Below are 13,451 nucleotides of genomic sequence, written 5' to 3'. Positions count from 1 at the left end.
TTACATGTGACTTTTTTCAAACCTTCCAATAACTGGTAATTGCCACACTACATGAAACATTCTAGAGTCCACAAAAGGAAGGAAAGTTCCCCAATTCATTGTATAAAGCTGGCTAAGAACTGGTGCCAAAACATACAAAATTGTGCTCGCTTCGGCAGCACACATACCGAAACATACAAAATTAAATTTTTTTTTTTTTTTTACAAAATTAAAATTAAAATTATCACTGAGGCCAAACTTCCTGAAATGCTTACCACAGGGAAAAAAGTTTGCCATTTACACTTATAGGGGGCAAAAGAAGTAGACCTAAAATGCTTATAAAAAATAAAGCTATATATTTACAACTCCAGTGGGAAAAATATACCATAAATTCTTCACAAACCACATGTAAATCATAGAAATTGATTTCTATGATTGAAAATCATAGAAATATGATTTCTAGGAATCTGGAATGATTTAATATTAGAAACTCTATTAACACAATGTGATCATGGCATTATTAGATCGAAGGAGGGAAACCATTTGAATGTTTTAATTAACTGTTGAGATGAATTTTCTATCCCTATTTTCTGTACCTGGAGATGTAAAATTCTGTACTTTACTATGACAAAAATTGAAGGAAAACTAAGGATAGATGATATCTTTTTTTAATAAAGATTTTATTTATTTATTCATGAAAGAGAGAGAGGCAGAGACACAGGCAGAGGGAGAAGCAGGCTCCATGCAGGGAGCCCGATGCGGGACTTGATTCTGGGACCCTTGGGTCATGCCCTGAGCCGAAGGCAGGCGCTCAACCACTGAGCCACCAAGGTGTCCCTAGACGATAATATCTTAATATGAGAGTAAATCTTTCTCTCAGTTTAACATCAGCATCCTCCTAGTAGTAAATGCTAAGGGCATTTTATGAAGACTACAAAGAGGACAGGAATACTAGCTTTTATCATTTTTTTTCCTTTCAGTTTTACTGATATACAATTGACATATATATTTTTCATCACTTTTTAAAAATACCTTTTCGGTAGTTCAAGCCAAGAACAAGGCAATACTGTTCTTATTTCTTAGTTATATGCTCAATGAAAGCAAACAAAAACAACAAATTCTAGAAAGAAAAGAGTAATGGAGATAAGGAAGTCAGTTAAAATACCTATAGTATTATTTTCCTATACATGAGAAACAACTCACTGGTACGTATGACGGAAAAATACAGAATTAAAATTTCTACAAAAGTAATTTTTAAATTAAGGAAAAAGCTTAAAACTATATTTAGAGAGTATTCAAATAAGAAGGAATAAATGAAGATATAATGTGTTTCTGATAGGTTGACCCAATATATTATCAATTGTTTTTAGGTTAACTTAGATATTTAATATGACTCTAGTGGCTCAGTCAGTTAAGCATCTGACTCTTGATTTCCACGTAGATCATGATCTCCGGGTTGTGAGATGGAGGCCCCTGTTGGGCTCTGCACTGGGCATGGAGTCTGCTTAGGATTCTCTCTCTCCCTCTGCCCTGCCCCCCTCTTTGTGCATTCTTTTTCGTTCTCTCTCTCTCTTTCTCAAAAAAAAAAAAATATGACTCTAAGCAAGACACCAACATAGATATTTTGGATGTCAGTTTTTTCTTTGTGGAAGCGTATGAAGTCAAGAATGTGCAATACATATGCAATAAACCTTTTTTTTTAACACTGTTTTTAGTGAAGTGTAATTAATATAGTAAAATGTACAAATTTTGATTTTATAGCTCAATGAATTTCTACAAATGTGTTTATCCCTTATGACCACTACACAAGACCTAGAACATTTTCATATCCCTGGAAAGTTTCCTTATGTTCCTTCCCAGGCAATAGCCCCAATCCAGAAGTAATTACATTGGGGGTATCTCTCGTCATAGATTAGTTTTGCCTGGAATTGAATTGCATAAAACTGCAGCCCTACAGTAGGGTTTTTGGCATATATCCTTTTTTGTTTCTTCTCCTCTGTGGGGGAAAAATAATCTTAAAATTGGAATCGCCTTTTAAACGATCCAATAAAAGCAATAAAAAAATTAATCAGAGTGAATCGCTCAAAACATAGTTAACATGAAGTATTTCTCAAGCCTGCTTTGCTTCCATTTGGTCTACTTCAATAGCTAATTTTTTTCTGTGCCCATTTTGTGGTCCTAATTTAAATAGTGTTCCTTTGTGTAAATTGATGTTCCCAGAACTCACCAGACTATAGGTCTGGATAAGGCGACTATAGTCATAAATTCTACTGGCACTTGTGTAACACAAAGGATGTCCATCCTTTTCAAGTTTTATTTTTCAAGTCTTGGTTATTTCTGTGATGTCTTCCTTTAGCTCCTGTTGTTCCACACCCTGTACCCTTTTGAATATCTGAGGTTTATGAAATTTTCTGAGAATGGTAACTCAGCATCATCACTGCTGCTGGTGTCCGCCATGACAACATTGATGACATTGCCAAAAGATGGTTTCCCAAATCCTCAGGCCCTGGCGGTGTCTGGCAAACACTGCAGTTCCTTCAGTCCTCACCAAACCAAAGTTATGCTGCGTGTGGGCAGAAGGGAGGAGCCTGTACCCTTCCTGACTCTGTTACTCTTTGTCACCTGTGTAACACTATGCTTCTTTTCCTTCCTCGAGGAAATAGCTCCTTTACCTCTTTCCTGCTGTCTACTCCAAGGTCCTAGGCTAGGAACCAAGACTAAGTTATATCCTTTTATTCCATCCCAGTTAGAGAGTAAAGAGCAAAGTTCATTTGAACTTTCTCTACACACAAATGAACACCTACGTTACCTGGTCCACCCCTTATGTGTCATGTCCAAATCTGAACAAATCTCCTTTAGGATCATCTATAATACCCAAGAACATATTTTTAAGCTGAGTTAGAAATGAATGATGCTCCATTCCATTATCAATTTTTGCATTTTCCTTCATGGAAATTCTACTTCAGCAATGACTATATTGCTAATACTTGTTTGACCTCAGCTAAAGCATTTTGTTCAATGGCCCTCATTTCCTTTCTCCATATGACAAGTCATTATCTTTACCTACATTCCAGTGACAAAGTGAAGCACAACTGGTTGACTATAGTGAAACAAGTGTCAAGAGAAACCCAAGACAGGCATAGTGAAAAATCTTGACTCTACACCAATGAATCAACTAAAGAGGCAAAATCTCCGTAAGAAAGAGGACTGACCTCCTGAGCTTTTGCCCCTCAGGGAATATTAGTTTTACCTTTTCTGCTAACGTGATGGCAACCAGGCTGGGAACATGGGATAGATTATTTATTCAATGTGACAGCTCCTCCTCCTCTTTCTCCCCCTCCTACTCTTTACCCATGACCTTTCCAGACTCTTCAAGGTTTTGTAAAACAAAGGGCATCAAAGAATCAGACTTAGGTGGCTAGGCAATGGTTACCTGAGTTTCCTTTGTATCTCTTTGTCTCACCCCCCCCCCAAAAAAAAAAAATTAAAAAAAACAACAAAAGCAAAATAACAACAACAACAACAACAACAAATGTTTAAACATATTTCAGGTGACCTCTACCTGTGGAAATTAATGGCAGTAACAGCAGCCTTTTAAAAATGTTGTTTCTCACTGATACTCAGGAAAAAACAAAAGTTCTGTAGTTGCAACTGCCTGTGTGGTAGAAAGAAAAATGAATTCTTGAAAAAGGCCTGTTGATTACAGCTTTCTCTTGTTAAAAGAGAGACGGCTCCATGGGAACTGAAAGATCACAAATCTTCTACTTGGGGAACCGAAAGATAGAGTTATAATACCTTCAGAGAAATAAAATCTCCCTCGATGAGCTACTCAAACATTCTACCGCTTGAATAATGTGCTAAGTTAAGGAGGGAGACCTGGGATGCAGTAATTAGTCCACGGAGGCTGTAGGGAAAGTACATTCCAGACACCTCATCATTTACAATTGAGTTTAATGAGGTAGTAATTTACAGCTTTGGGGGTGGAAGTATGGAAAGGTCCCTGCCAGGAACTGGGCAGACTCTTTTAAAATCCTGGAGTTTAATGAAGGCATTGGAGGGTGGAATCAGACGGCCAAACTTGTGTAATTCCATCTGCTCTGTGCTTGGACAGGAAGTAAATGACAGGGCACTTGGGACCTACATCTGGAAACAACATGTTTCAAAGGATTTTATAAATCCTGAAGTAAAAGAAGAAGAAGAAAGAAGAAGAAGAAAAAAAACCCCACCAGAGGTGAAGGGGCATAGTTACGTGGGGGGAAGGGGAAGCAGAACGGAGAAGGGGCAGCGCAGGTTCTTTTTAGTTTGAAGAAATAACATTTTCTAATGTCATGGTCAGTCATTGAGAGTAATTGACAAAACATGCTCATCAAGCCCTGTATGAAAACAGAAGGGACCGAACTTTCATTTTTTGGATAGGATTTGGAAGGAAGACTACAAAGTAAGTCTGGGACCCACTGAATTTACCTGAACACTCCTTGTCACTCTTCCAGTAATGTTGCTGACACCTTCTTTGTTGTCATCATTTCTTGGTTTGTAATTTACTGGGTTAATTTAGCTTTTTGTTCACGGGTACTTTTTTTTTTTTTTTTTAAAGATTTATTTATTTATTCATGAGAGACAGAGAGTGGGGGGTGGGCAGAGACACAGGCAGAGGGAGAAGCAGGCTCCATGCAGGGAGCCCGACGTGGGACTCAATCCCGGGGCTCCAGGATCAGGCTCTGGGCCAAAGGCAGACGCTCAAACGCTGAGCCACCCAGGGATCCCCCCTGGTACTTTTTAAATACAGTTTTCACATGAAGGGAGTTAGTCTTAAGGAGATGGAAAAGGCTCAAGGCACAGTCATGGAGTGTGGGGGCAAAAACTAGCTGCTAGACTGCTTTTCAGTCATACCACAGATTGACATCTATGTGTCAGGATTTGTTTTCTCACGTGGGCTCACCGTCCTTCATATTTCATCTTATGTTACCCCATTTCAACTCTCTCAAGAGTAAACCTCATACTGTCCAGTGTCCAGATCCTCTCCTGTTTGTCATCAAGTCTTCTCATTCTTTCCTTCTCTAGTTGTTTCTGGAAGTAGGGAAGAAAGTTGAAGGAACAATGGGGGCAGATCAAATGGAATAGAGAAAAGTCACTACATTTCTTAACTTTTAAGAGCATGGATCCAGGTTAAAACTCATCCTTTCAGCAGTCTGTTATAAAATATTTAAGAAGGAAACATTATGTGACTATGTGTCAGGCAGGCAAGTAGGTTTAAAGACTCACAGCCGTCTATGCTACTTACCATGATTCACAATCACATAACTGAAATCACTAATAACAGTGGTTGAGCATTTACTCAATGGTAGGTAGTTTCCATTTGTTATTTCATTAATTCTTTTAGTAACTCTGAAAGTATGAAACAGGCTATACTTTTACCCCATTTTTCAGATGAGAAAAGTGAGGGTCATAGAAGTTAATAGCTCAAGGATATTAAGTGCAATCGAGAATTCATACTCAGGTCTGATTTGAGAGCCAATAGTCTTAATTCCTTTGTTCTATTGCCTTGAATTTTATGTTTGTGTATCAGATTATAGGGACTTTAGAAAGATTTGGCCACAAGGCAGAGTGATGATCCTAATGACATTTAAGAAGCCATTCCACTCCCCCCAAAAGCAAAAATTCTATCTTTAAAGTATCTCGTATGATATTTGGACTACTGAATCCAGAAAAAAAGATTTTTTCCCCTCATGTAATATCTTTTTACCATAGATTTTATAATCTGGCTCAAAGAAAAGGGGAAATTGGTTTTCCAAAGCTTTATTTTCCTATTTTCCAGAGAATGAGTTGTTTTCCATGTCTTATTTTGAACAGTCTTTTCCTGATTAAAAATCACAAATAAGTTTTTTAGTTTTTCAAGGTCTATAATCTACCTTTTGAAAGTCTGGGCAAAATCTGCACACTGGGATATAATTATTCTTTGGAAAGCCATGTATGCCTATTCACAATAGGAAACATGTGACAAGGTGTTTGGTTATGGTTTCAATCCACATGAATGGGGGAGGGCTTTCAAGTTAAATAAATCTTCACATATGTGACAAAAACAAGCTTCCATACGCTATTGGTAATGCTGGCAGGGAAATCTGAGACCAGAAGTGCTAATAAGGGTGGAAAAAATTAGAAAATTTTGATATTAAGCTCTTATTTCTCTCTCTTTTTGGTCTGCAGAGTTAACAGCCTGATTATTGGAGATTTCTTTGGTGCTGCTAATATGTTTTCAGTTTTGAAAACACTATACTGCTAATCTTAGAAAACTCAATCTCTTGCGTGGAAAAAGTATACTTAATTATCCACAAGACTATCATATTTCTATAGAAGATCTAGACCTACTAATGTCAGCAGCCTCCCATTCCCTGGACCAGTGAGTACCAACTTGTGTTGGATTGTTGATATCAGATGTTACTTCCATGATGCAAGTTGTGATATATTTATCACCTCTCAAATGCCTTTGGCATGACTTAAACGCAAATTAAAAATAAAAATCAAATCCACTTATCCACTTAAATCCACTTTGATTCTCTTTTTAGCCTTTGAAGCAGTACACTAATGTCCTGTTTATTTAGAATGATTGGGGGTTGGGCTCTTGTATTAAATAGATTCTTGACCCCATCCCCACCCCCCACTGAGATGTTGCCTCTTCAACTTCAGGCTTTAAAATCTTGCAGCCAAAAAAAAAAAACAAAAAACAAAACAAAAACAAAAACAAAAAACAAAAACAAAAACAAAAAATCCTGCAGCCAGATTCTATGGATATCTCTAAAATATATGGGTTCTCTATCTGCCTTTTTAAAATAGAAGATACATTAATTGAATATAAATAAAATAAATTTTTAAAAAATAGAAGATACTAAATACAACTCAGTCATAACCTCAGATCATTGTTTTAAACAATTATTGTCTTAAGCTTCCCTGCATTTGACTGTCTTGCAGGAGAATCACTGCTGAGGTGTAAAGGGGCTGTGAGGTGTGAAGGGCTGTGGTAAGGCCGAGTGAAACCACACCAGGTCATTTAAGTTCTTGCAGAGGCTTCTGGAAATTGTGTGTGTGTGTGTGTATGGGGATGTGCTCCCTCTAGTACCTCAGAGTTGGTTGCTTTTACGCTTCTGTGGTTGGAATACCTAACCCTAAACTTGCGGCCCCGAGAGAACCCACTAAGCTCCTCATGTGTAAGCTTGGGCTTTGTGACATCTGCTTAGGTCATTTAGAGACTGTGGTTGTTCCATTTCTCATTCTGGATTGGGTCGTAGATCTATGAGATTGCCAGATTACTCACCTCTGAGTAAGTAGGCAATTTCTCTAACGTTATGCTTATTTTGCAAACTATTAAATGATTTCACAACTCTCCATGGCAAATCTTCCTCCTGACATAGACCCTATGCCACTAACAATACTGCCATCTGTTTCAATCACCTCACCAGGGTCCCAGGTTGTACCATGAAGCTTTGGGGTACACAATGTGAAGGTGAGGTACAGCTGGGTTGAGATCTCTGCTCCCCAACTGGATCATTGCATAATCTTAGGCATGGTAATTTGTTTATCTCACTTATCCACATAACACAAATTTATTGAATACTTGTGCCAGGCGATGTTCTGGGGCCTTGGGGGTAGAGTTTCTGGAGACTACAGACTAGTTGGGGGAGAGAAGCAACAAACAAGCCAGTAAATATATGATATGTCAAATGGTGATGGGGCAAGGGAGGGGAAGGATGGCGTGTGAGTGAGGGAGACAGGCTTGGGGATGTTTATGAAAGCTGTTTCAGTGGAGTGGTTGGGAAGAAAGCCTGACAGGAATGCATGCAAGAGAGAATGGGAAGAGTGGGATTTGAGACACTGTCTGTAGGTCAACCTTTCAACTGAATTTTTGCAGTAGAGGACGGCAGAGACGTGTTGTGGTAGTTGGGAGGGAACATGGGGTCAAGTGAGGGTTTTATTTTAAGATCTAGCATTTTTGTGCGCTGATGTGAATGACTCAGAGAGAGAGGGAAATTGAAGATGCAGGGGAGAGAGGAAACAATTGTTGAAGTAGTGTTCTTGTGTTGGCAAGAGGGATGAGATCTACCACACAAGTGGAGGGTTGGCCTTAGCTCAGAGGCCACGAGTTTATCCACAGCCACAGGAGGGATGGTGGAGAATGAGGGTACATGTACTGATAGGTCAGTGGATGTGGGTTGGGAGCACATCGAAAGCAAGCAGTCTCAGCATCTGAGATAGAGGGAGGGGAGGAAGTGTTGGAGGTTTGAGGAGACAGGAGAGGGTACAAACCAGTGGCGGAGAGTAGGCGAGTAATGAGCTACTGAAGTACAGTTGAATTGCCCAGAGGCTCTAAGGGACCATTTCAGATTAGTGATCAATGTAAAGCTGCATGAGTTATTAGAAACATTGGAGAGTTCTGTCTCCATCCTTCCTTCCATCTCCCCCTTCACAGTTTTTTCCTTGTTCCTCCACTCCTAGAAAAGTGAGTGGTCTTTTGCACTTCCCAAATTGCCTACACACACACCTCTATTATAGCACTCTTCAATAAACTGCAATCATTTCTTTACATTTCTGCCTCCACTCTCTCCTCCACTATGCACGAATTTCTATTCCCAGCCCCTACTACATTATCCTCTTGTTAAAGATTTTTTTTTTTTTTGGCAAATATGTAGTGAACGGAGGAAGCAAAGAAAAATTAAAATTCTGCCTCTTATTTCCATGTTCAGTCCTTATAGATGCCCTACTTCTGATAGTCAAAGGTTAAAAAACAAATCACCCTACACGTTGTCTCTCTAGAGGTAGATTAACAGTGATTTTTATTTGAATTTACTTTGGAGATTCCATTTATTTTACTGAATATTTCTTATTTTTCTTCTGGTGTGTCTGAACGATGAAGAATATTTCTTGGCACCCCTTTAACAAGACAAAGCCAAAAAAAGACTTATTTTCTAACAACTGTTTTCCTTCCAGATAATGGCAAATTACATAAAACATTTCTAGGTCAACCAAGGCAACTGAGAAATTCTGACTTTGACCACGGCTGAGGCAATTTGCTGTGGAGATGGCTCGAGGCGCACAGAGGCTCCTGAAGCCAGTTGGGGGGCTGTAATTGATTTCAGATGTGCTCTGAATAACACTGAAGATAAATGTCCCAGAGGTAGATTATTGGAGAGCTCTTTAGCTGTTTCTAATAAAACTTTCTTAAAAATTCCAAGATTTTTTTCCCCTACAGATGCATATAATAATTCTAGCATGAACTAGTGGGCCTGACTGCAAACTACACATGTTTGTTAATAATTTTCCATTTCCCCTTAATTACGAAAGGAATTTATGGTTTTGGTAAGAAAGTTGAAAATTATAGATAACTATAAAAAAAGAAAGTAGAAAAATCACTGGATATTTACATATATGTAAATATCTATTTGTAGATACATGTCATATCTCTTTATCTAGTTGTGATCATACCGAATGCAGTTTTGTGTTTATTAATTTTTATGTGATATTGTATCCTGAGCCTTTGCTCTTATTACAAATTTGTCAAAGTGTGACTTTAGTAGTCTTATACTATATAGTGGTATAGTATAGTGGTATTTTTTTTTCCCTCAGTTTTCCATGTAGTCTTGGGGATTCATTAAGGTGTCTTGAGGGCCACCACAGGGCTTGGGAAGAAGTAAGAATTGGGAGGGAAGCCACTGAGTTCGTTTGGGCCAAGGCTCCCCTTGTGCTTGTCAAACAGCAGCTCCACACTTAACTAATTTATATATTGGGCTTCTGCACAAAAGTCTCCTTGAAGAAGGGTTCCCAAGCATATCAGAATTTGAGATGAGTTACTGGTGAGCCGTAGTTTATTTAACCATTTGGCATTTGTTGCATAGCCAGTTTTTCTATAGTTTGAGTAATATCATGGGCAATTTTGTACATACATATATGCATTCACATACTACATAATATAAATATATTAAATATGATTATGTGTAAAATATATGCATACATATAATATAAATATAAATATATAATTATTTCTCTGGGATATATAAATAGATACAGACCCAGATAGCGGGTCAGGCACAGAGTGTTGTATTAGGCTCATAACATAAACACAGCCTGGGGGCTGTTTGTACTCTTTCAACTCCAAACAGCAGTGTAGGAGAGGACCTGTCTCATAGCACACAAATTACATTTTCTTGGTGTTATTTTCCATTTGCTGGCTAAAAAGTAACACATCACTGTTATATTACTAAGCAAGTAATTTTGTTATGGTAAAGCTCACCTTTTTTTCACATGATTATAAGTGATACTTTCTTGCATGAATTTTCTTTGCTACTATGTTTATTGGCAGCAATAGTGTTTTTCCAATGGATTTTAAGATGTATGCTTTGTATATTAAGGGTAGCCACTTTTTTTGCCTTATTAGTGGCTATTTTTCCAGTTCATCATTTATGTGTTATTTTTTATATCCTTTAACATACTTTATGGAGTTTAGTTTATCAATTATTTGCTTTATGAGTCTTTCCATGGCCTTCACACTTGGAAAATCTCTTTCCATTTACATAGACATTCATCTATAATTTCTGATAGTCCAGTAATTTCATTTTAAAAAATTAACATTAATTTGTAAGAGTTTCTTTGGGATTAAGGGATATTTTGTTTTAAATTTGTAATAGCTAATGTTATTGTCATTTTTTGAATAACCCATACCAGCTTTGTTGGATTATTAATGTAGGAGAATGCATTGATTTTATATATTCACCTTTGATACAACAACTTAGCTAAATTGTATGTTTGGTAGTTCATTTGACGGGTTTCTTGGAGTTTCTAAGTGTTAAAAAATATCATCAGGAAATAATTGTTTTGTTTCTCCTCTCCAACCTATATGCCACTTATCTTTTCTTCTTTCCTTACCCCTCTGGCTAGGGCGTCTGGTACAATGTTGAATGGAAGTATTGATTGTGGGTATCCTTATCATGTTCAAAAGGAATGCTATGGCTTCTCATCATTCAGGGTGATTGTTGTTGGCTTTCAGTAGATTCTGTTTATCAGGTTAAGGAAGTTCACTTTTATTTTTATTTGCTAAGAGTTCTTTAAAGTCATGAATTATTTTTGAATGATAAAAAATCAATTCTCTCATCCACTATTTTATTTCATTAGAGTGATTGGACTATATTAGATCTTCAGATGTGAACCCATCTGCATTTGGATGCCATGTATTATTTATTTTATACATTGCTGGATTTGATTTGATAATATTTTATCTAGATACTTTTTGTTTTTTTTTAAAGATTTATTAGAATACTTTTTGATTTGTATTTTTAAATAAGACCAGTGAATTTTCCTTTCCTGCAGTAGTGCTTCAGTATGCTTTTGAAATCAAGATTATATAAGCAATATAAAGTGAGCTGGGGGAGCATTCCTTATTTTTCTATCTTTTGGAAGAGAATATTTGATAGACTTAGTCTGCAAAACCAAATGGGCCCAAGTGTGCATGCACGTGTGCAGACGTATTTCATAATAGTAACAAATTTATTCTGGTAGGTTGTCTGCTAATGTAGACATGAGCAATGGGACAATGTATGCACATAAAGTCCTCCAGTCAAGAGTTAGTTACCTTTTGTTGAGGCTGGGCTGGTGTCCCTTGCTTTGGCCAATGGAAGCAGCTATCTGTGCTATGCTAGCTGTAGGTCTTAAAAGACCAGGCAGCTTGGGTTCTTGCTCTCATAACATATCAGCCACAGTGTAAAAGAACTCACACTAGATTACTGACAGATAAGAGTCCAGGGGAAGAGAGAGAGATCGATGGTAGGGAAGGGAGAGAGGTGTGTGACTGAGACAGAGACAAAAGAGAGGAAAGAAGGTCAAGGAAGGGAAAGGGTAGGGAAGAGGGAAGAAAGTCCATCAGTCTCAATCCAAGTCCTGCTACCCCAGCTGAAGCACCAGACACATAGTGAAAGCCACCTTGGAACTTTCAGCCCCAGCTAAGTGGCTATAGTCCACACAATGTGAGGGGGAAATAAGCTGTCTGATTGGAGATCCACCAAAATTTCAGAATCATGAGAAGCAATACATGATTTTTGTACTAAATTCTAATGTTACACTTGGGTCTGTTTCTGTCTCTTATCATTTAGGGGATTAATATCATCTGAGGTTTTTTCCTGCCCATCTCTCACATTGCTGTTAATATTATTTCATTATATGTTTTAATCTAGTAGTGCAATTCCCCCTTTTATTCTGGATTTAAAAAATTCCTGTTTTTTTCATTCAGGTGAACTGCAGAATATTTTTGTCAATTTCTTTTTTTTAAAGATTTTATTTATTTATTTAAAAGAGAGAGAGAGATAGTGAGAGAGGAGCATGAGCAGGGGGTGGAGAGAGGGAGCCTGATCTGGGGCTCGATCCCAGGACCCCAGGATCATGTCCTGAGTCAAAGGCAGATGCTTTAACCAACGGAACCACCAGGTGCCCCTTTTTGTCAATTTCCTACACCCTTTGGAATTTCATTAGGCTTGCATTAAAGTTATGGTTGTTTTGGGAAGAATATTTACATGATTATCTTTATAACCTAAATCACGATTTGTCTTTTCATCTTTTCAAATACTTTTACATTCCTTAGTAATTTTTGTAGTCATTTACATTTTTTAAATTTAACCTTTCATTGACTCATTCATTCATTACTAATTCACAGGGCACATTTTAAAAAAATATTGTTTTAATTTCAGGATAGTTAACGCATGGTGTTACATTAGCTTCAGATATACAATATAGGGATTCAACAATTCTCTACGTGACTTAGTGTTTGTCATAAGTGCCCTCCTTAATCCCTTCACCTATTTCACCCATCCCCCTACCCACCTCCCCTCTGGTGACCATCAGTTTGTCTCTATAGTTAAGAGTCTAGGGTTTTTAAAATTTGTTTTATATTGGTTTTGGTTTGTCTCTCTTTTTCCCCCTTTTGATCATTTGTTTTATTTCTTAAATTCCACAAATGAGTGAAATATGGTATTTTTCTGACTTATTTCATTTAGTATTCTACTCTCTAGATCCATCCATTTTGCTGCAAATGGCATGATTTCATTCTTTTTTATGGCTGAATAACATTCTATTATATATATGTATATATGTGTGTATATATGAATATACACCACATTTTCTTACCCATTCATCTATTGGTATATACCTGGGCTGCTTCCATAATTTGACTATAAAATAAACACTGGGGTGTATATACCCTTCAACTCAGTATTTTCATATTCTTTGGGTAAATAAACAGTAGTATGATTACTATGACATATTGTAATTCTATTTTTAGTTTTTTGAGGAACCTCCATACTGTCTTCCATAGTGATTGCACCTGTTTGCATTCCCACTGATAGTGCCCAAAGTTCCTTTTTCTCCACATCTTTGCCAACACTTGCGTCTTGTGTTTTTGATTTTTGCCATTCTGACACATGCGAGGTAATGTTTCACTG

This window comes from Canis lupus, chromosome 11 (assembly GCF_011100685.1).
Source record: "Canis lupus familiaris isolate Mischka breed German Shepherd chromosome 11, alternate assembly UU_Cfam_GSD_1.0, whole genome shotgun sequence".
Classification (NCBI taxonomy): domain Eukaryota; kingdom Metazoa; phylum Chordata; class Mammalia; order Carnivora; family Canidae; genus Canis; species Canis lupus.
The sequence above is the reverse complement of the archived record's forward strand: the minus strand, read 5'-3'. Positions refer to the sequence as shown.